Source organism: Schistocerca gregaria, chromosome 9 (genome assembly GCF_023897955.1).
Source record: "Schistocerca gregaria isolate iqSchGreg1 chromosome 9, iqSchGreg1.2, whole genome shotgun sequence".
NCBI lineage: Eukaryota > Metazoa > Arthropoda > Insecta > Orthoptera > Acrididae > Schistocerca > Schistocerca gregaria.
The window spans coordinates 107,588,623-107,614,461 of record NC_064928.1 but is presented as its reverse complement, the minus strand read 5'-3'; the positions used below and the strand labels follow the sequence as shown (position 1 = coordinate 107,614,461).

Below are 25,839 nucleotides of genomic sequence, written 5' to 3'. Positions count from 1 at the left end.
TCATAATTGGAACCCAAAATATCTTCGTGTCATCCTGGGCAGTACAATGTGCTTCGAACAACACCTTAACTTAGCTCAAAAGATGATGAGTCTAAAAAACATCTTCCATGATCTATGAGGAACTACCTGGGGATCTTCAACAAACCAACCTACGATCTTCAGCTCTGGGCTTGGTGTACTCAAGTGCTGGGTATTGTTCACCTGTTTGGATGAACAGTCATCATCCAAGCATTGCACCCAGCTGAATACGACAATGCACATAATATCTGGAGGAATCAGATCTACTCCAATTTATTGGCTTCCACTATTAACCGCTATAATTCCTCCTGATCTACGCAGATGTACTGCCCTTATGAGAGAATTCCACAAGATCTCCAGGAATTATAACCTACCCGTGCATAGTGACATGCCACTTTTAAATCGCAATAGACTGAAATTACGCCATCCAACTCTGTACAATGCTGCTGACAGGATTGCCAAGGATTTCAAATCTCTTGAAGAATGAAAAGGTCGGTGGAAAGCAGTGACAGATGTGCCCCGGAGGATTCGATCTACCACACAAGACCTGGACTACTCTCAACAAAATCCGTACCTGCCATGGCCAATGAAGGGATGCTCTCTTTAAGTGGAACAAGCTGCCTAATCCAGCCTGTGACTGCAGGGCTCTGTACCAGACTGTTCACCACATTGTCAGTGAATGCAGGATTGGAGCCTATCAAGTTGCTGAAGAGGACTTCCTGCAAGCAAATCTGGATGCAGTGCACTGGATTGAAGGACTGGATATTCAGTTGTAAAGACAAACTTAAGTTTCTTGTGTAACAACTTGTACCTTAGTATATGTAATTTAATTTTATGACGTATTAGCCATACGCTACATAATAACTGTCAGTATTGAGTGAGATGGTGACTGGAGCACAAGGTTTTCTACGTTCTTGATCTTGCGGAAAGTGAGTCGAAAATTGCAGTGCTGCGGGCATTTCGTACCAAATTCTGTATTCATCCACCAACTCAAGCATTAGCCAATGGTTTAAACCATTTAAACAGACCGGGAGTCTGTGCAAAGGAAAAAGCTCAAGCCGACCGATTTAGTCAGAGGATGATGCCTGATGGATTCAAGAACTTTTTGTGCGAAGACCCAGTAAGTCTACCAATAGACCCGTCGAGAACTTTGAGTACCTCTAACAACTGTATGTAAAGTTCTGACACGAACTTTATTGTAAAAGCCGTGCCGATTATAGCTCACGCGAGCTCCCATTCCCAATGACAAAAAGAAGCGCCTCAAATTTTGTGGTTATGTGGTAGCAAAGATGGCGGATAACATACTTCGACAGCGTGTAATTTTTACCGATGAAGTGACTTCCACTTTAGTGGTAAAGTCAACTGAATGTACCCATATGGTGTTCGGAAAATCCACTTTCACCACTGCAACACTAAAGAGACTCGCCGACGATCAACCTGTTCTCTGTCTTATTGTTTTTGTTGTTGTTTTCAGTCCTGAGACTGGTTTGATGCAGCTCTCCATGCTACTCTATCCTATGCAAGCTTTTTCATCTCCCAGTACTTACTGCAACCTACATCCTTCTGAATCTGCTTAGTGTATTCATCTCTTGCTCTCACTCTACGACTTTTACCCTCCACACTGCCCTACAATGCTAAATTGGTGATCCCTTGACGCCTCAGAACATGTCCTACCTACCGCTCCCTTCTTGTCAAGTTTTGCCACAAACTCCGTTTCTCCCCAACTCTATTCAATACCTCATTAGTTATGTGATCTACCCATCTACCCTTCAGCATTCTTCTGTAGCACCACATTTCGAAAGCTTCTACTCTCTTCTTGTCTAAACTATTTATTGTCCATGTTTGACTTCCATACATGGCTACACTATACAAAATACTTTCAGAAACGACTTTCTGACACTTAAATCAATACTCAATTTTAAGAAATTTCTCTTCTTCAGAAACGCTTTTGTTGCCACTACCAGTCTACATTTTATATCCTCTCTACTTCAACCACCATCAGTTATTTTGCTCCCCAAATAGCAAAACTCTTTTACTACTTTAAGTGTCTCATTTCCTAATCTAATTCCCTCAGCATCACCCGATTTAATTCGACTACATTCCATTATCCTAGTTTTGCTTTTTTTATTTTTATCTTATATCCTCCTTTCAAGACACTGTCCATTCCGTTCAACTGCTCTTCCAAATCCTTTGCTGTCTGACAGAATTACAATGTCATCGGCGAACCTCAAAGTTTTTATTTCTTCTCCATGGATTTTAATACCTACTCCGAATTTTTCTTTTCTTTTATTTACTGCTTTCTCAATATACAGATTGAATAACATCGGGGAGGGGCTACAACCCTGTCTCACTCCATTCCCCACCACTGCTTCCCTGTCATGCCCCTAGACTGTTGTAAGTGCCATCTGGTTTCTGTACAAATTGTAAATAGCCTTTCGCTCCCTGTATTTTACCCCTGCCACCTTTAAAATTTGAAAGAGAGTATTCCAGTCAACATTGTCAAAAGCTTTCTCTAAGACTACAAATGCTAGAAATGTAGGTTTGCCTTTCCTTAATCTATTTTCTAAGATAAGTCGTAGGGTTAGTATTGCCTCACGTGTTCCAATATTTCTGCGGAATCCAAATTTATCTTCGCCAAGGTCGGCTTCTACCAGTTTTTCCATTCGTCTGTAAAGGATTCGCGTTAGTATTTTGCAGCTGTGACTTATTAAATTTGTAGTTCGTAATTTTCACATCTGTCAACACCTGCTTACTTTGGGATTGGAGTTATTATATTCTTCTTGAAGTCTGAGGTTATTTCGCCTGTCTCATACATCTTCTTCGCCAGATGGTATAGTTTTGTCAGGACTGGCTCTCCCAAGGCCGTCAGTAGTTCTAATGGAATGTTGTCTACTCCAGGGGCCTTGTTTCGACTCAGGTCTTTCAGTGACCCAGAGAGCAGAATAGGGGGCTCCGCAGAACTCTCAGACTTCGAACGTGTTCAGGTGATTGGGTGTCTTTACGCGAGATTTACACACTCCTGAACATCGCAAGGTCCTCTGTTTCCGATGTGATAGTGGCGTGGAAACATGAAGGGACACATACAGCACAAAAGCGTACAGGCCGATCTTGTCTTCACTGGCAGAGACCGCCGACAGTTGGAGAGGGTCGTAATGTGTAATAGGCAGACATCTATCCAAACCATCACACAGGAATTCCAAACTTTATCAGCATCCACTACAAATACTATGACAATTAGGCAGGAGGTGAGGGAACTTTGATTTCACGATCAAGCGTCTGCTCATAAGCCACACATCACACCGGTAAATGCCTAACGACGCTATGGTTGGTGTAAGGAGCGTAAACATTGGACGATGGAACAATGGAAAACCGTTGTGTGGAGCGACGAATCACGGTACACAATGTAGCGATCCGATGGCAGGGAGTGGGTATGGCGAATGCCCGGTAAACGTCATCTGCCAATGTTTGTAATGCCAACAGTAAAATTAGGAGATTGTGGTGTTATGGTGTGGTCGTGTTTTCATGGTGGTGGCTTGCTCCCCTTGCTGTTTCGCGTGCCACTGTCATAGCACAGGCCTACATTGATGTTTTAATCATGTTCTTGCTTCCCACTGTTTAAGAGAAATTCATGGATGGCGACTGCATTTTTCAACATGTTCGAGCACCTGTTCATAATGCACGGCCTGTGACGGAGTGGTCACACGACAGTAACATCCCTGTAATGGACTGGACTGCACAGAGTGCTGACCTGAATTCTAGAGAACTCTTCTGGGATGTTTTGGAATGCCGATTTCGTGCCAGGCCTCACCGACCGACCTTGATATCTCTTCTCAGTGCAGCACTTCGTGAAGAATGGGCTGTCATTGCGAAGAAATCTTCCAGCACCTGACTGGACTTATGTCTGCGAGAGTGGAAGCGGTCATCAAGGCTAAGGGTGGGCCAACACCATTCTGAATTCCAGCATTACCGATGGAGATCGCCACGAGCTTTAAAGTTATTTTCAGCCAGGTTTCAGGATACTTTTGATCATATGGTGTATATGAACAGCATGACAAAGAAAGTGAAACACCAAGAAAAACAGGAGGAAACATAATGAACCTTTAGGGATTGTGACGGTACGTGATGTTATTGCAAAATCGTGTCAAATTTACGAAGAACATTGCGGGAATAGCCAAGTTATCAGTAGGGCGTTAAGCCTGCTCTGGCTGGGTGCGTGTGCTGTTTCGATTGGGACAGGTGTCATGAAGCCTGAGGAGAGTTGGTCCACAGCTGTTTCAACTGGTCCTTGATATCGTAATCACAGGTACTGGGGCACGTTTGAAACGCGAGCTGGTCTCTCACGTGTTCTACACATTAATATGACTAATGGACGCCAACATCGAGTAACCAGTCACAGACGGCAGGTGACAGCACCAGCAGCGGATGGCATATACAGGGTGTTACAAAAAGGTACGGCCAAACTTTCAGGAAACATTCCTCCCGACGCAAATAAAGAAAAGATGTTATGTGGACATGTGTCCCGAAACGCTTACTTTCCATGTTAGAGCTCATTTTACTTTCGTCAGTATGTACTGTACATCCTCGATTCATACTGTAAATGTTCACAATCAACATGTGTGGGCTGACGAGAATCCGCACGCAATTGTGCAATCACGTCATCAACACAGATTTTTGTAAACGTTTGGGCAGGCATTGTTGGTGATGTCTCGATTGGGCCCCATGTTCTTCCACCTACGCTGAATGGAGCACGTTATCATGATTTCATACGGGATACTCTACCTGTGCTGCTAGAACATGTGCCTTTACAAGTACGACACAACATGTGGTTCATGCACGATGGAGCTCCTGCACATTTCAGTCTAAGTGTTCGTAAGCCTCTCAACAACAGATTCGGTGACCGATGGAGTGGCCTCCACGCTCTCCTGACCTCAACCCTCTTTACTTTCATTTATGGGGGCATTTGAAAGCTCTTGTCTACGCAACCCCGGTACCAAATGTAGAGACTCTTCGTGCTCGTATTGTGGACGGCTGTGATACAATACGCCATTCTCCAGGGCTGCATCAGGGATTCCACGCGACATAGGGTGGATGCATGTATCCTCGCTAACGGAGGACATTTTCAACATTTCCTGTAACGAAGTGTGAAGTCACGCTGGTACGCTCTGTTGCTGTGTGTTTCCATTCCATGATTAATGTGATTTGAAGAGAAGTAATAAAATAAGCTCTAACATGGAAAGTAATCGTTTCTGGACATATGCCCACATAATATTTTCTTTGTGTGTGGGAAATGTTTCCTGAAAGTTTGGCCGTACCTATTTGTAACACCCTGTAAACAGTGTCGGGGGATGCGGAAAACTGTGGAGTACTTGCCGTAACGCAGACACAGATTTATATGATACTCAAAACGACATGATTATTGGCTTTCGGGCCAAGCAGGAAGCATTTCGGCAACTGCTAGGTTTGTTAATTGTTTGCTTGCCGCAACGGTTGAAGACTACAGTGTGTAAACTTTTAGATGGCAGACCTCTCGCTAGTCCTGAATCGGTTGAAGTTGGTAAACGTCTGGAGGCTTCGGTAGGCACGCAGTTTCGACATTACGTAGCTGACTGTGTTGTAGAAGGTAGCCATTGTCGTCTGCTTCGTTATTGTTTTGCGCTGTACTGTTCTGCCTGTTTTTATTGTGCAGTTGTGCTAAACATTATCAAAACGAGTGAAGAGGCAGTTGCTGACCCATCTCGGGAGTCGCCAACAACCCCTACCGGTAAGCCTACGGTTAGAAGGAAACCAGTATTACGTAGCGACGCTCGCAAAATTATATTGCGTGTGATTGAATGCAGCGAAAAGGAAAGGGTGCAGAAAAAATTGCTTCACGCCATCTACAAATCTTCAGTGAGAGCTGCTACATACACAGGACAAAGCATTGGAAGATTCAAACAGTTTTCCGAGAATCATCTTGGCGTATCACCACAAACGCCTGGCAAGAAAAGGTGAGTTTCCATTTCAGATATTTTGTTCGCGATGACTTTGAAGGAGCCCCTTATTTCGTCCGAATTACCTTATATTTCATTTTTCCTTGCTACTGTATTGCTTTATATGAAACATTACTGGTTACTGTATTATTACGATACACATTCATATTACAGTACATTTCCAAATTCAAAATAATACGTGCAGTGCAAAAGGCATTTTCTTATAAATCTCTCTCTTTTAACTTAGGAAAAGAAGTGGAGAAATCGAAGTAATGATCGATGATTTCAACCAGCGTGTCATTCGCGACACGATAGCGGAATTTTATTCAATGCGGAAGATTGTGCCAGCCTGCGAACACTGCTTCCAGTTTTGCACGACAAAATAGGCTTGAAGTGGAGTATTGTCTCGCTGAGGAAAGTACTTTTGTCTATGGGATTCGTATGGCGTAAGGTTGAGAACTAGAGGAATGTGTTGTTGGAACGTTCATTGTGCACCATCGATCTCGTTTGATTGTTGACAGGAAGAACTTCAAGGAAGTTGGCAGAGACATTTTATCTCTATGAATCGTGGATCGATAATAACTTAACGTTTCATAAATGTTGGCAGAGGAAGGGTGACTTACGTGAAGAGAGTGTCGGTGTCACTATATGGGTAGCGCATAGTAGACATATATATTTCAATGCACATGACGATTTCATTTTCGTTTACGAACAACATTTAAAGCGAGTTTTACTTCCAAGCCTTTCGTCTAAGCATGACGCGCAATTTGTAGTGCCAGCACGGCAACTGGTAGGCGTGTCTTGTCCCTCCCCCCTCCCCTCCCCCACCCATCACAACGGCTCCTCTCCACTCGCCGCTCAATGCTTGCTTCCTCCTCTCCCCGCACTCTACTCAAACTCTGCCGTCTGACAGTTAACACTCTGTACAGTGTATGGCAAAATGGCGCTACCCAAAACCTTGTGCTGAGGCGCCCGTGGTGCATCACGCACCGTCGATGGCAGGGATGTACGAATTCTGCGGAGATGTGTACGGGTGAATAGACGTGCAACTGTTTAGCAACTGACCACCCAGATGAATCAAGGGGCTGCTAACAGTCAGCCACCTGCTCCATACACACCTTCTGCTTGTTCAGTTAATGAATTTTATGACCCATACATGGCAGTACCCGTGGTCTAGGGGCAGCGTCTTTGGTTCATAATCAAAACGTCTTCGGTCCCGGGTTCGATCCCCGCCACTGCCTAAATTTTGATAAATAATCAGCATTGGCGGCCGAAGACTTCCGGCATAAGAAGTCAGCCTCATTCTGCCAACGGCCTTGTTAAAGAGGGTGGAGGAGCAGATAGAGGTTCAGGGCACACTCTTGTCCTAGGGGTGGGAAATTGCCCCTAAAGGCGGAAGAATCAGCAATGATCAACGACATGAGGATGCAGAAGACAATGGAAACCACTGCATTAAAGACACGTAACGTGTATCCACAGGACATGTGGCCTGTAGTTGAAGTGTCATGACGATCTCTCCATTGGCAAACGATTCCGGAATAGTCCCCCATTCGGATCTCCGGGAGGGGACTGCCAAGGGGGAGGTTACCATGAGAAAAAGATTGAATAATCAACGAAAGGATAATGTTCTACGAATCGGGGCGTGGAATGTCAGAAGCTTGAACGTGGTAGGGAAACTAGAAAATTTGAAAAGCGAAATGCAAAGGCTCAATCTAGATATAGTAGGGGTCAGTGAAGTGAAATCGAAGGATTTCTGGTCAGATGAGTATCGGGTAATATCAACAGCAGCAGAAAATCGTGTAACAGGTGTAGGATTCGTTATGAATAGGAAGGTAGGGTAGAGGGTGTGTTACTGTGAACAGTTCAGTGACTGGGTTGTTCTAATCAGAATCGACAGCAGACCGACAACGATAGTTCAGGTATACATGCCGACGTCGCAAGCTGAAGATGAACAAATAGAGAAAGGGTATGAAGATATTGAAATGGTAATGCAGTATGTAAAGGGGGACGAAAATCTAATAGTCATGGGCGACTGGAATGCAGTTGTAGGGGAAGGAGTAGAAGAAAAGGTTACTGGAGAACATGGGCTTGGGACAAGTAATGAAAGAGGAAAAAGACTAATTGAGTTCTGTAACAAGTTTCAGCTAGTAATAGCGAATACCCTGTTCAAGAATCGCAAGAGGAGGAGGTATACCTGGAAAAGGCAGGGAGATACGGGAAGATTTCAATTAGATTACATCATGGGCAGACAAAGATTCCGAAATCAGATACTGGATTGTAAGGCGTACCCAGGAGCAGATGACTCAGATCACAATATACACTCCTGGAAATGGAAAAAGAACACATTGACACCGGCGTGTCAGACCCACCATACTTGCTCCGGACACTGCGAGAGGGCTGTACAAGCAATGATCACACGCACGGCACAGCGGACACACCAGGAACCGCGGTGTTGGCCGTCGAATGGCGCTAGCTACGCAGCATTTGTGCACCGCCGCCGTCAGTGTCAGCCAGTTTGCCGTGGCATACGGAGCTCCATCGCAGTCTTTAACACTGGTAGCATGCCGCGACAGCGTGGACGTGAACCGTATGTGCAGTTGACGGACTTTGAGCGAGGGCGTATAGTGGGTATGCGGGAGGCCGGGTGGACGTACCGCCGAATTGCTCAACACGTGGGGCGTGAGGTCTCCACAGTACATCGATGTTGTCGCCAGTGGTCGGCGGAAGGTGCACGTGCCCGTCGACCTTACCGCAGCGACGCACGGATGCACGCCAAGACCGTAGGATCCTACGCAGTGCCATAGGGGACCGCACCGCCACTTCCCAGCAAATTAGGGACACTGTTGCTCCTGGGGTATCGGTGAGGACCATTCGCAACCGTCTCCATGAAGCTGGGCTACGGTCCTGCACACCGTTAGGCCGTCTTACGCTCACGCCCCAACATCGTGCAGCCCGCCTCCAGTGGTGTCGCAACAGGCGTGAATAGAGGGACGAATGGAGACGTGTCGTCTTCAGCGATGAGAGTCGCTTCTGCCTTGGTGCCAATGATGGTCGTATGCGTGTTTGGCGCCGTACAGGTGAGCGCCACAATCAGGACTGCATACGACCGAGGCACACAGGACCAACACCCGGCATCATGGTGTGGGGAGCGATCTCCTACACTGGCCGTACACCTCTGGTGATCGTCGAGGGGATACTGAATAGTTCACGGTACATCCAAACCGTCATCGAACCCATCGTTCTACCATTCCTAGACCGGCAAGGGAACTTGCTGTTCCAACATGACAATGCACGTCTGCATGTATCCCGGTCCACCCAACGTGCTCTAGAAGGTGTAAGTCAACTACCCTGGCCAGCAAGATCTCCGGATCTGTCCCCCATTGAGCATGTTTGGGACTGGATGAAGCGTCGTCTCACGTGGTCTGCACGTCCAGCACGAACGCTGGTCCAACTGAGGCGCCAGGTGGAAATGGCATGGCAAGCCGTTCCACAGGACTACATCCAGCATCTCTACGATCGTCTCCATGGGAGAATAGTAGCCTGCATTGCTGCGAAAGGTGGATATACACTGTACTAGTGCCGACATTGTGCATGCTCTGTTGCCTGTGTCTATGTGCCTGTGGTTCTGTCAGTGTGGTCATGTGATGTATCTGACCCCAGGAATGTGTCAATAAAGTTTCCCCTTCCTGGGACAATGAATTCACGGTGTTCTTATTTCAATTTCCAGGAGTGTAGTAATGATGAAGAGTAGGCTGAAGTTCAAGACATTATTCAGGAAGAATCAATACGCTAAGAAGTGGGATACGGAAGTTCTAAGGAATGACGAGATACGTTTGAAGTTCTCTAACGCTATAGATACAGTAATGAGGAATAGCGCTGTAGGCAACACAGTTGAAGAGGAATGGACGTCTCCAAAAAGGGCCATCACAGAAGTTGGTAAGGAAAATATAGGTACAAAGAAGTTGGTGCGAAGAAACCATGGGTAACAGAAGAAATACTTCAGTTGATTGATGAAAGAAGGAAAGCCAGCCGCGGTGGTCTCGCGGTTCTAGGCGCGCAGTCCGGAACCGCGCGACTGCTACGGTCGCAGGTTCCAATCCTGCCTCGGGCATGGATGTGTGTGATGTCCTTAGGTTGGTTAGGTTTAAGTTGTTCTAAGTTCTAGGGGACTAATGACCACAGCAGTTGAGTCCCATAGTGCTCAGAGCCATTTGAACCATATTTGAATGGAGGACGTACAAGCATGCTCTGGGAAAATCAGGAATACAGAAATACAAGTCGCTGAGGAATGAAATAAATAGGAAGTGCAGGGAAGCTAAGACGAAATGGCTGCAGGAAAAATGTGAAGACATCGAAAAAGATATGATTGTCGGAAGGACAGACTCAGCATACAGGTAAGTCAAAACAACCTTTGGTGACATTAAAAGCAACGGTGGTAACATTAAGAGTGCAACGGTAATTCCACTGTTAAATGCAGAGGAGAGAGCAGATAGGTGGAAAGAATACATTGAAAGTCTATGAGGGTGAAGATTTGTCTGATGTGATAGATTTAGAAGAGATAGGGGATCCAGTATTAGAATCAGAATTTAAAAGAGCTTTGGAGGACTTACGGTCAAATAAGGCAGAAGGGATAGATAACATTCCATCACAATTTCTAAAATCATTAGGGGAAGTGGCAACAAAACGACTATTCACGTTGCTGTGTAGAATATTTGAGTCTGGCGACATATCATCTGACTTTCGGAAAAGCATCATCCACACAATTCCGAAGACGGCAAGAGCTGACAAGTGCGAGAATTATCGCACGATCAGCTTAACAGCTCCTGCATCGAAGCTGCTTACAAGAATAATATACAGAAGAATGGAAAAGAAAATTGAGAATGCGCTAGGTGAAGATCAGTTTGGCTTTAGGAAAAGTAAAGGCACGAGCGAGGCAATTCTGACGTTACGGCTAATAATGGAAGCAAGGCTAAAGAAAAATCAAGACACGTTCATAGGATTTGTCGACCTGGAAAAAGCGTTCGACAATATAAAATGGTGCAAGCTGTTTAAGATTCTCAAAAAAGTAGGGGTAAGCTATAGGGAGAGACGGGTCATATACAATATGTGCAACAACCAAGAGGGAATAATAAGAGTGGACGATCAAGAACGAAGTGCCCTTATTAAGAAGGGAGTAAGACAATGCTGTAGCCTTTCGCCCATACTCTTCAATCTGTACATCGAGGAAGCAATGATGGAAATAAAAGAAAGGTTCAGGAGTGGAATTAAAATACAAGGTGGAAGGATATCAATGATACGATTCGCTGACGACATTGCTATCCTGAGTGAAAATGAAGAAGAATTAAATGATCTGCTGAATGGAATGAACAGTCTAATGAGTACACAGTATGGTTTGAGAGTAAATCGGAGAAAGACGAAGGTAATGAGAAGTAGCAGAAATGAGAACTGCGTGAAATTTAACATCAGGATTGATGGTCACGAAGTCAATGAAGTTAAGGAATTCTGCTACCTAGGCAGTAAAATAACCAATGACGGACGGAGCAAGAAGGACATCAAAAGCAGACTCGCTATGGCAAAAAAGGCATTTCTGGTTAAGATAAGTCTACTAATATCACATACCGGCCTTAATTTAAGGAAGAAATTTCTGAGGATGTACGTCTGGCGTACAGCATTGTATGGTAGTGAAACATGGACTGTGGGAAAACCGGAACAGAAGAGAATCCAAGCATTTGGGATGTGGTGCTAGAGACGAATGTTGAAAATTAGGTTGACTGATAAGGTAAGGAATGAGAACGTTCTACGCGGAGTCGGAGAGGAAAGGGATATGTGGAAAACACTGATAAGGAGAAGGGACAGGATGATAGGACATCTGCTAAGACATGAGGGAATGACTTCCATGGTACTAGAGGGAGCTGTAGAGGCCAAAAACTGTAGAGGAAGATAGAGATTGGAATACGTCAAGCAAATAATTGAGGAAGTTGGTTGCAAGTGCTACTCTGAGATGAAGAGGTTAGCACAGGAAAGGAATTCGTGGCGGGCTGCATCAAACCTGTCAGTAGACTGATGACAAAAAAAACCCATACATTTGTGTATTAATGTTATTGTATTCATTACTATGATTTTTAGAAGTGTCACACAGTAAGTGTTGTGAAAGAAATGAAAAATCCACAAATGTGGATACTGGACGATTGGACAAGTTGGCCAAATGGATACCTACAAAGGGGTCACTTTCCGAACACTGTCTTATAGTGATAACTCTGTCTCACGAGTGGGCAGCTACTCCATATCCACCACAGCCACCACTCAACATGTGACAATTTTAACAAATGGCTCTGAGCATTATTGGACTTAACATCTGAGGTCATCAGTCCCCTAGAACTTAGAACTACTTAAACCTAACTAACCTAAGGACATCACACACATCCATACCAGAGGCAGGATTCGAACCTGCGACCGTAGCGGTCGCGCTGTTCCAGACTGAAGCGCCTAGTACCGCTCGGCCACTCATGCCGGCACAATTTAACTCCTCTTACATATCCCACAGGTCTTGTAACAACACTATACACCAACACGCACTCACAATGGTGGCCGTTCTGCTCTCAGAGAGAACGGAATATTTACATAACCGTTAATGGGCTGTACCTGTACGAACATATACCGACATTCAACTGCGTCTTCCGGGTGATTAATTTTAAAAAGCAGTTTATTTCTAGGGGACAGAAGTAGCTAGGAGAAACATAAAGCGAAAGTAAGTGATGAAATAAGAAGAATATAGATTTCCGTAGGTGCCCTTCAGTTTACATGTGGCTTGATACAGCTCGAAGTTTTGCTTGGCTGAGTGGCAAAATACACTCATCCAAGGAAATGGGATACCGACACACACACACACACACACACACACACACACACACACACACACACACACACACACACACACACACACACAAATGGTGTTCGTATCGCGTACACAAGGTATAAAAGGCCTGTGCATTGTCGGACCAGTGATTTGTACTCAGGTGATTCATGTGGAAAGGTTTCCGACGTGATTATGGCCGCATGTTGGGAATGAACATACTTTGATCGCGGAGTTGTAGTTGGCGCTAGACGCTTGGGCCATTTATTTTCGGAAATCGTTAGCAAATTCAATATTCCGAGATCCACAGCGTCAAGTGCGTGCCTTGAATGCCTGATTTAAGGCATTATCTCTCACCACAGCCGACGCAGTCATCGACAACCTTCACTTAACGACCGAGAGCAGCGGCGTTTCCTTATAGTTGTCAGTGCTACGAGACTCCGTGAAATAACCCCTGCCATGGATGAGGGTCTCAAGACCTTATGGCCTACGGTAGCAGACAACTGACGCAAGTGCCTTTGGTAACAGCACATTGCAGCTGCGCCTTTCCTGGGCTCACGACCGTATTATTTGGACCCTAGATGACAGTTGAGCTCAGACGGAAACCCAGTTCTAAGCAAAGAAGGGAAAGCAGAAAGATGGAAGCATTATACAGAGGGTCTATGCAAGGGCGATGTACTTGAGGACAATATGGAAATGGAAGAGGATGTAGATGAAGATGAAATGGGAGATACGATACTGCGAGAAGAGTTTGACAGAGCACTGAAAGACCTGAGTCGGAACAAGGCCCCGTGAGTAGACAACATTCCATTAGAACTACTGATGGCCTTTGGAGAGCCAGACCTGACAAAACTCTACCATCTGGTGAAGATGATGTATGAAACAGGCGAAATACCCTCAGACTTCAAGAAGAATAGTTATTCCAATCCCAAAGAAAGCAGGTGTTGACAAATGTGAAAATTACCGAACAATCAGTTTAATAAGTCACAGCTGCAAAATACCCACGCGAATTATGTATAGATGAATGGAAAAACTGGTACAAGCCGACCTTGGGGAACATCAGTCTGGACTCCGTAGAAATATTGGAACACGAGAGGCAATACTGACCTTACGACTTAACTTGGAAGAAAGATTAAGGAAAGGCAAACCTACGTTTCTAGCATTTGTAGTCTTAGAGAAAGCTTTTGACAATGTTGACTGGAATACTCTCTTTCAAATTCTAAAGGTGACAGGGGTAAAATACAGGGAGCGAAAGGCTATTTACAATTTGTACAGAAAGCAGATGGCATTTATAAGAGTTGAGGGAAATGGAAAGGGAGTGAGACAGGGTTGTAGCCTATCCCCGATGTTATTCAATCTGTATATTGAGCAAGCAGTGAAGGAAACAAAAGAAAAATTCGGAGTAGGAGTTAAAATCCATGGAGAAGAAATAAAAGCTTTGAGGTTCACCGATGACATTGTAATTCTATCAGAGACAGCAGAGGACTTGCGTGAAAAGCTGAACGGAATGGACAATGTCTTGAAAGAAAGATAAAGATGAACATCAACAAAAGCAAAACGAAGATAATGGAATGTAGTCGCATTAAGTCAGGTGGTGCTGAGGGAATTAGATTAGGAAATGAGACACTTAGAGTAGTAAAGGAGTTTTGCTATTTGGGGAGCAAAATAACATGGTCGAACTAGAGAAGATATAAAATGAAGACTAGCAATGGCAAGGACAGATTTCCTAAAGAACAGGTATTTGTTAACATCCAGTATAGATTTAAGTGTTAGGAAGTCGTTTCTGAAAGTATTTGTATGGAGCGTAGCCATATATGGAAGTGAAACATGGACGATAAATAGTTTGGCAAGAAGAGAATAGAAGCTTTCGAAATGTGGTGCTACAGAAGAATGCTGAAGATTAGGTGGGTAGGTCACAGAACTAATGAGGAGGTATTGAATAGAATTGGGGAGAAAAGGAGTTTGTGGCACTACTTGACAAAAAGAAGGGATCGGTTAGTAGGACATGTTCTGAGGCATCAAGGGATCACCAATTTAGTATTGGAGGGCAGCGTGGAGGGTAAAAACCGTAGAGGGAGACCAAGAGATGAATACACTAAACAGATTCAGAGGGATGTAGGTTGCAGTAAGTACTGGGAGATGATGAAGCTTGCACAGGATAGGGTAGCATGGAGAGCTGCATCAAACCAGTCTCAGGACTGAAGACCGCCACAACAACAACAACAACAACAACAACGACAACAACAACAACAACAACAACAACATTTCTACTACTTCTCATTACCTTCGTCTTTCTCCGATTTACTCTCAAACCATACTGTGTACTCATTACACTGTTCATTCCATTCAGCAGATCATTTAATTCTTCTTCACTTTCACTCAGGATAGCAATGTCATCAGCGAATCTTATCATTGATATCCTTTCACCTTGTATTTTAATTCCACTCCTGAACCTTTCTTTTATTTCCATCATTGCTTCCTCGATGTACAGATTGAAGAGTAGGGGCTAAAGGCTACAGCCTTGTCTTAACTCTCTTCTTAATACGAGCACTTCGTTCTTGATCGTCCACTCTTATTATTCCCTCTTGGTTGTTGTACATATTGTATATGACCCGTCTCTCCCTATAGCTTACCCCTTCTTTTTTCAGAATCTCTAACAACTTGCACCAATTGATATTGTAGAACGCTTTTTCCAGGTCGACAAACCTTATGAACGTATCTTGATTTTTCTTTAGCCTTGCTTCCATTATTAGCTGTAACGTCAGAATTGCGTCTCTCGTCCCTTTACTTTTCCTGAAGCCAAACTGATCGTCACCTAGCGCATTCTCAATTTTCTTTTCCATTCTTCTGTATATTATTCTTGTAAGCAGCTTAGATGCCTGAGCTGTTAAGCTGACTGTGCGATAATTTTCGCACTTGTCAGCTCTTTCCGTCTTCGGAATTGTGTGGATGATGCTTTTCCGAAAGTCAGATGATATGTCGCCAGACTCATATATTCTACACACCAACGTGAATAGTCGTTTTGTTGCCACTTCCCCTTATGATTTTAGAAATTCTGATGGAATGTTATCTATCCCTTCTGCCTTATTTGACCGTAAGTCCTCCAAAGCTCTTTTAAATTCTGATTCTAATACTGGATCCCCTATCTCTTCTAAATCTATCACATCAGACAAATCTTCACCCTCATAGAGGCTTTCAATGTATTCTTTCCACCTATCTGCTCTCTCCTCTGCATTTAACAGTGGATTCCCGTTGCACTCTTCATGTTACCACCGTTGCTTTTAATGTCACCAAAGGTTGTTTTGACTTTCCTGTATGCTGAGTCTGTCCTTCCGACAATCGTATCTTTTTCGATGCCTTCACATTTTTCCTGCAGCCATTTCGTCTTAGCTTCCCCGCACTTCCTATTTATTTCATTCCTCAGCGACTTGTATTTCTGTATTCCTGATTTCCCCGGAACATGTTTGTACTTCCTCCTTTCATCAATCAACTGAAGTATTTCTTCTGTTACCCATGGTTTCTTCGCAGCTACCTTCTTTGTACCTATGTTTTCCTTCCCAACTTCTGTGATGGCCCTTTTTAGAGACGTCCATTCCTCTTCAACTGTGTTGCCTACTGCGCTATTCCTTACTGCTGTATCTATAGCGTTAGAGAACTTCAAACGTATCACGTCATTCCTTAGAACTTCCATATCCCACTTCTTAGCGTATTGATTCTTCCTGACTAATGTCTTGAACTTCAGCCTACTCTTCATCATTACTATATTGTGATCTGAGTCTATATCTGCTCCTGGGTACGCCTTACAATCCAGTATCTGATTTTGGAATCTCTGTCTGACCATGATGTAATCTAATTGAAATCTTCCCATATCTCCCTGCCTTTTCCACGTACACCTCCTCCTCTTGTGATTCTTGAACAAGGTACTCGCTATTACTAGCTGAAACTTGTTACAGAGCTCAATTAGTCTTTCTCCTCTTTCATTCCTTGTCTCAAGCCCATGTTCTCCAGATAAGAAACAATAAAAGCAGGCAATAAAACGGTGACTTAAATTGTAAAACGGCGGAAAATTGTGGAAAGTTAAAACAAAGCAAAGGGTTGGAAAAGCTATTAAAATACACAGGAAGCAGACAGACAATTAAAAAAACACGGTGACAGTCTGGTTTCTTTTCACAAGAGAGATAAAAATCACACCCAGTGACAGTATGATGTCCGTTCGCAACACTTCGGAAAAGACACGCAACACTGGACACTCATTGTAAACATTGCACTAAAATGTCGGCACATAGAGGACACACCATAGCCAAGGCAGATGGGGGGGGGGGGGCTGGACAGATGGGTGGAAAACAAGGAGGGAGGAGAGGAAAAACGAAAGGGGCGGGGGAACCAAAGGAGTGATAGGACCCATAAGGGGGAGGATGGGGAGGGCAGATGCGAGATGGAATGGGAAAAGGCAGAGGAGGGAAATGTAAAAGGACTCAGGGGAGAGAAGGGAGGCAGAGAAGGGGTAGGTGGGGAAAAAAGAGGATGGAAGGGGGGAGAAGGACCCCAGGAAAAGGATGGAGGAAAGGAGGGGGACGAGGATCAGAGTTGATAGCAGGGATAAATGGAGGGAGAGAGGGCATCATCCGGGAGTGGGAGTTGATGGAAGCCTCCTTGGGAAAGAAGATGAAGCGTGTAGAGATGGGGGGTAAAGGGGAGACAACAGTGAAGATGTGGCAGGGGGCGGGGACTGGCGAGCGAGTGGCCAGCGCTTACGCTGCTATTGGCCACTGGGACCACGTGTTCCACAGTGGCGCCCCCACACTAAAAGCGGGCCAGGTGGTGCGCGCCGCCACAGCTTACGGTGCACAGACCTCTATGGGCCTTCGACGTTCATGACATCTGGCACGGATTCAAATTCCGCGGGACACGGTACCAGAATTAACACATCCAGTTGAGCTACGAGGTGTGTGTGTGTGTGTGTGTGTGTGTGTGTGTGTGTGTGTGTGTGTGTGTGTGTGTGTGTGACCCGCTGCTCTATGAGAGAGTCCACACGTTTCAACATTGCAAGAGTCACAGCAGTATGAGATCAGCTGGAGATAGGACAGTCTTGCGCGACCTAGTTGCGATGATGACAGACGCAACGCCCTGAAACGACTCATAGCCCTTTTGTTCACGGCCAGGTCCCCATAAACATACTGGAAGCGCCCATGAATATCTGCAATGCTCTGCTTTTCCGCTGAAAGAAACGCAACGACAGCCGTCTGGTTGCAACGTACCTCCATCACAGACGCCATTTTGAAGGCTATATATAGTGCCGCCACTTATCGGAACTTCAATCAAGTATAGAAACTGAAGCGGGAGTATTCCACGATGTCCCACAACAATTTCCTCTTTAAAATGCTTTTTTTATTCCAGTCTCTGATCACAAAGGAATTCTTTAGACGTTGACCGATTTCAGTCTGTAATCATCATCTTCAGATCTTCTTTACACCATGTCCTAAAGTGATACGGCCATAATGGCATCGTCAAAAACATACAAATATGATCAGCATAGCATCGTCACATAGATTTAAAATATAGTGTAGAATAGGCCACATCGTCCACATTGTTGGCAATAATCACTATGTGGACGATGTGGCCTATTCTATACCGTATTTTAAATCGGTGTGACGATGCTATGCTGATCATATTTGTATGTTTTTGACGATGCCATTATGGCCGTATCACTTTAGGACATGGTGTAAAGAAAATCTGAAGATGGTCATTACAGACAAACCGGTCATCGTCTAAAGAATTCATTTGTGATCAGAGACTGGAATCAAAAAAGCATTTTACAGTATTGAATCACTGTTTGTACACGCGATTATGTCGCAGTTGGTGAATTTCCTCTTTTTTTAAATCTAAACTGACCGAAAAAAAATATGTTGCATCAGTTACTGAATGGCGGCCGGTGTGGCCGAGACGGCTCTAGGCGCTTCAGTCTGGAACCGCTCTACCGCTACCGTCGCAGGTTTCAATCCTGCCTCGGGCATGGATGTGTGTGATGTCCTTAGGTTAGTTAGGTTTAAGATCTAAATTCTAGGGGACTGAAGATCTCAGATATTAAGTCCCATAGTGCTCAGAGCCATCTGAACTTAAGCCCCTTGTATACTGGGGATTAGTTCATTCAATCGCAAGCTTTTTGCATGGGTGACGGTAGCCACCAGACTGCGTCACCCATGATGAACTCTAACCACCAATCATTCCGAAACCATGTTGTCCCTCTATGCAGTCAGTAAGGCTCTGCGTGGTCTTGCACAATCTTATGATGTCTTAGATGCCTATTATCTAGCATAAATGTTGGAATCCTTTCCGTCTGAGGCTGTTCATATCCCCTAGCTTCCACCACACGCTCAGGCAATCTTAAATTACCAGTGACACAGCGCTGTCTCTTTCCTATTCTATGTATACATGGCGCGTTAGGACGGCGTCGTGTGAAAGAACGCTGTGTCTGCTGGAAACGATACGATTGATTTCTAGTCTCTCTGTGTTCGGAACGAGACTATGTACCCAGTATACAGTTTTGAGGATCTTCGTTTATAAAAAAAATTGTAATTTTGGGAATACTTTGGATGAAACGCGTAAAAATACGGCTCAGTAGCAACTGATCTGACGAAGAGGTTGGGTTGCGAGAGACTGTTAGTAGAATCTTTCCTTGCGGGTGGAGTGCAGTCAGAGAGAGAGAGAGAGAGAGAGAGAGAGAGTCAAGCTTTATCTTCTGGTGAAGTAAAAGATGTTTAGGCCGTGCTGTGTCTCTGCCATTTTTCATTTATGGAGAGAAATATTTTGTGTAGTCATTCAGAAGACCTCAAGCGGTACTGCAATAGCGCATTTACCGAGACATTCAAGCTACTAATTAATTTGGTCAGGGATTTAGAATTAGGTGATCTTTATGATAACGTAACAATCCTCTAGAAGCAGCGTCTTTGATTAATAACCAGAACTTCCTCGGTCAATGTTCGAAACCCACCATCGCTTTAATTTTGATTAATAGTCAGAATTGGCGGCCGAAGACTTCCAACATAAGAAGTCGCCCTCATTTAGCTGACGGCCTTGTCTAAGAAGGTTCAGGGCACCACTGCATTAGAGGCACATAACGTGTAGCCGCGGGATATGTGGCCTGTAATCGAAAAAAATGTGATCTCTCCACTGGCAAATTATTCCAGAATAATTTCCTTTCGGATCTCATGGGAGCGGAGGGGTTGGTAAGCTGGAGGTGACAATGAGGAAAAGACTGAATACTCAAGGAAATGTGTGTTCTAAGAGTCGGGTTGTGGAATGTCTCAATCTTGAAAATAGAAAATATGAAAACAGAAATGCAAAGAGTCAATCTAGATATAGTAGGTGTCATTGAAGTGAAATGGAGAAGACAAGGATTTCTGCTCATATGAGTATAGGGTAATATCAACAGCAGCAACCCCCCCCCCCCCCACACACACACACACCCACACACACAAAAAACACAAAAAACACACACCCCCACCCACACACACACCCCCACCCACACACACACACACACACACACACACACACACACACACACACACACACACACACACACACACACACACACAAACCACAACACACACACACACAAACCACAACACACACACACACAAACCACAACACACACACACACAAACCACAACACACACACCACAAACCACAACACACACACCACAAACCACAACACACACACAACACACACACACACACACACACACAAACCACAACACACACACACAAACCACAACACACACACACAAACCACAACACACACACACAAACCACAACACACACACACAAACCACAACACACACACACAAACCACAACACACACACACAAACCACAACACACACACACAAACCACAACACACACACACAAACCACAACACACACACACAAACCACAACACACACACACACAAACCACAACACACACACACAAACCACAACACACACACACACAAACCACAACACACACACACACAAACCACAACACACACACACACAAACCACAACACACACAAACCACAAACCACACACACACACACACACACAAACCACAAACCACACACACACACACACACAAACCACAAACCACACACACACACACACACACACACACACACACAAACCACAACACACACACACACACACACACACACACACACACACACACACACCACAACACACACACACACACACACACACACACACACACAAACCACAACACACACACACACAAACCACAACACACACACACACAAACCACAACACACACACACACACACACACACACACACACAAACCACAAAACACACACACACACACACAAACCACAAAACACACACACACACACACACACACACACACACACACACACACACACACACACACACACAAACCACAACACACACACACACACACACACACACACACACACACACACACACACACACACACACACACACACAAACCACAACACACACACACACAAACACACACACACAAACCACAACACACACACACACACACACACACAAACCACAACACACACACACACACACAAACCACAACACACACACAAACCACAAACCACAACACACACACACACACACACACACACACACACACACAAACCACAACACACACACACAAACCACAAACCACAACACACACACACAAACCACAACACACACACACACACACACACACACACACAAACCACAACACACACACACACAAACCACAACACACACACACACACACACAAACCACAACACACACACACACACACACACACAAACCACAACACACACACACACACACAAACCACAACACACACACACAAACCACAACACACACACACAAACCACAACACACACACACAAACCACAACACACACACACAAACCACAACACACACACACAAACCACAACACACACACACAAACCACAACACACACACACACACACACAAACCACAACACACACACACACAAACCACAACACACACACACACACAAACCACAACACACACACACACACAAACCACAACACACACACACACACAAACCACAACACACACACACACACAAACCACAACACACACACACACAAACCACAACACACACACACACTACAGTTGTACCTCACACACAAATGTAGGTCTGGCGCAACAACACAAAGCGTTACTTCACTATTTCCACCTCCATTAGACCTGTACATGTCTCATGAACACTGAAGAACTACGCATTATCAATAAACAACATAGTGTAAAGAAAATTGTGCCTTACATCTACAACCCAAACATTCGATAAGAGTCATCAGATGCCTTATCAGGTCAAAATATGGCGTCGCTCTTTGAAGAAAACACCGAGGATGGAGTTCTGTAGATTCGTTAGTCGTCCTCCGTTTGCCACAGATCTTTTGTCAGTAATACAGTATCGTCCGAACAATTGTCGGAGAGTCAGCCTACTGTGTTTACCATCTACAGTTCTGAAAAAAATAGCAAATCCGTGTCAGTCATACAGTATTTGATCTTCCTGACCAGATGTGATGAGTTCATGCTATGATCAAAGTTTTCTGCAGTTGTGTTTCATTATTAATACACAATTTTGGTGCATGAACAGCAGTCACGTCGAATTAACGGAAATATTAAATACTACAAAATTTGTAAGCTCTGATCTATGATGCTATTGAAAAGGCAATCATTCCTCAGTGCTACGTACCCACTATTTTAGTTTATAATACGAAATCGTGAATTTCGATCATCAGTGTAACTGAACGCCTGAATTCCTTTTTAATTGTGCAGGGACATTAATTACCGCCTTCAAAAATATAGAAGATGGTGAGAGAAGCAGGGTTTTAGGGTGGACGTAAATGTAGCTACGGAATGCCCAATGCATAAAAACAGACAAAGTTTCTCCCAGATTAAAACAGTACCTTATCGGGCATTTACCTTTCGCGGTAATGTGCTCTTCTGACTGAGCTATCGAAGCAAGATTCACTTCCATGTAGCTTGGAAGGAGGGTGAAAAGGTTCTGGGGCAGTTGTGAGGGCAGGTCGTGAATTGCACTTTAATAACTCAGAGGTAGAGCATTTGCCTTCGAAAGACAAAGGTCCGATGTTCGAGCCCCAGTCTGGCACACAGTTTTAATCTGTGTTTCAAATTAACGCACACACTGCTCCAGAGTGAGACATTCGTTCTGGGAAAGCCAGAACATTGTCACGTCATTGCACAGCTGCTCCATCTAATAACCAAGCCTATCCTTCATTCTACCATCACCCTCAATCAACAGTAGAAATCTGCCACCTTTCAATAAAAAGACAAGTTTATGTCCACCCGCCAAATAAGAATAGTAGCACTAACTTCACTGTACCTTGAGCAACACTATGGCAAACTTAATGCTACTGAAAACTGTATGAGGCCTTTATAATCTCAATACTAACACGTAAGCTCACACAGACAGCTACTACTGTCATTGAAAAGTGAACAAATTTCAAATATTAGCATTTTCTAGACTACAAAATAAACTATTGTAATTAAATGTGTTTGGAACAGCACGGAATCAATTTTTTCAAAACTCTACTCTGAAATTTACGCAATACATTTTCCATACCTCTGAAAACTGAGATACGCTGACGCGCTGGGAGGAAGGTGTATTACTGTTATCAGTCGAGCAGACAACAGGAAAACTGACCTCTCGCCAAACACGCAAACACTGTCAGCGGTGACATAACAGCTTCATTGCGTGTTACCAACATAACACAGAGTCTACGTTGGACTTAGTTAAATTAAAATTTTACTTTTGGTAGTATTGTTGTAATGACTTACACGGACGACGTTTGCACTTAATACATCTGCCACGTATATGATTGCCCTTCAGTTCAGTGCTACTGACTAATCCCCTACCGTTCCACTCTTGAATATCTCGCTGGCTCTGAGCACTATGCGACTTAACTTCTGAGGTCATCAGTCGCCTAGAACTTAGTACTACTTAAACATAACTAACCTAAGGACATCACACACATCCATGCCCGAGGCAGGATTCGAACCTGCGACCGTAGCGGTCGCTCGGTTCCAGACTGAAGCACCTAGAACCGCTCGGCCACTCCGGCCGGCTCTTGAATATCACGTGGAAAAAACGAAAATGTACGTCTTTCCATGGGAGCTCTGACTCTTACTTTATTACGATACTCATTTATTTTTACGTTGGTGGTAACGAAAAAAATATTTTCGTATTCAGCGGAGAGTGTTGGTGATCGAGACTTGGTGGAATGATCTCGTCTCAACGAAAAACGCCTTTGTTTCAGTGGTTGTCGCTCAAACTCGCGTTCCATATCCGTGATATCCTTTTTTCTCTCTTTCCACGATAAAGTACAACGGGCTGCCCTTCTTTTAAGTTTTTCGATGTTCTTCGTCAATCCTATCTGGTAAAGATCCAACATAGCACAGCAGTGCTGTAGCAGATGACCGCCAAACGTATGTAGGAAGTCTCTTTACCGGATTTTTGTATATTCTAATTCTCTGCCAATAAAACGCAGTCTTTGGATCGCCTTTGTACAAATATTGGGATTTCCGTAGTATGAGAGCTGTGAGTACCATTGGAAAGGCGTTCACCTATCTGTATATTAAATGATCAACTTATGAGATGAGACCTATTCTTTGGAAGACATTTGTTTTACATAATTTACATAACTGAAAAGATGCGCATCTAGCGCGGACGCTAATTCATCGATTGCACAGTCAAAGAAACATTTTAACAGAAGCTGAAATGACGTTCCGCTTCGATCTAAATAGAAGATGACAATAAATTTTTTTTGTAGATCTTCAGATTTTAATGTACTTCTGCTTGTAATGTGAAAACGTAAAGAAGGTCGACTTTAAGATATATCAGTGAGCGGTCTGGCCAGCGTTCAGACAACATTATTAATTAATAAAATTCAAGTAATTTATGTTTGAAACTGTAAATCGGCAAGTTATTGTTATGAAGGTGTTGAACAGTGCAAGAATTGTCTTTAACAAAGGAGAAAAGTAATGACTGTAATTTGTGACAAAAACGTGAACCAAGCGGACAGCACAGGGCAGGCTGAAATCTGATCGCACCATACAGTTAGAAAAATAGTTATGTACGTTATACTGTTTATAAATAAGCCCTAATTTCCTAGTGAGAATTGTTTGAATATATTTAGTGCTTACCAGATTTCGTATTCTGTTCTTTTCCTTTATTTGTTTAACCTCCATGCCATATTATTCTTATAAATGTCAAACAGCCTTTACTACAGCAGAGAATACTGCAGCAGCCTGGTCGTGTACAGAAGGCAGCCTCTTGTCTTCTGTACAACTCATAGCTGCCCCATTTATTAATGATTTCACCTGCAAATGCAGTTTTTTTTTACTGTTCATTGTTAAAGGTCCCTTAGGTAATTTTAATATTCATACTGATTACGTAAAGAAATCCGGGTTGTTCTTTTCCGAATAATAGAAACTTCAGAGTAATCAAAAACTGGCCTCCTCCTGACAACGATCGGGAGCCGACCAGAAGATGAACGTCTTCGACCGCTTTCGTGTTTCTTGTGGCAAATATGAGCCAAACTGGGAACACGACATATATATAATCAGATTAAAATTGAAAAAAAAATTCAAGCATATTTAAGTTATTTGTTTTTTCATACTAGACCTTCCACACAATATTTTTTGACTGGTCGTTCCAGTTTCAGCCTCTGACGACGTGGATATCGGTCGAAGGGATATTAAACCCTACTCCTCTTCCTCTCTCTCATCAAGGTTCCAACTTACGTTCTTGGTAACCGTAATCCCCAGGTATTTAGTTGAATCAACAACCATTAAATTCTAGTGACTTATCGTGCTCAAACTTTTCGTTCTTGTTGTTGTTGTTGTTGTTGTTGTGGTCTTTAGTCCTGGGACTGCTTTGACGCAGCTCTCCATGCTACCCCATCCTCTGCAAGTTTC

At 43.9% G+C, this 25,839-nt stretch overlaps 1 protein-coding gene across 1 annotated transcript in view; it reads right to left on the bottom strand.

The window, feature by feature from the left end:
- LOC126291859 (DNA-dependent metalloprotease SPRTN-like) overlaps positions 1 to 23,573 on the bottom strand; it is a 130,062-nt gene extending 106,489 nt beyond the window's left edge. The window contains exon 1 of the mRNA XM_049985580.1: positions 23,486 to 23,573. The gene's annotated coding sequence lies outside the window, so the exon portion shown is untranslated. The remainder of the gene's footprint in view (positions 1 to 23,485) is intronic.
- Between the last annotated feature and the right edge of the window lie 2,266 nt (positions 23,574 to 25,839).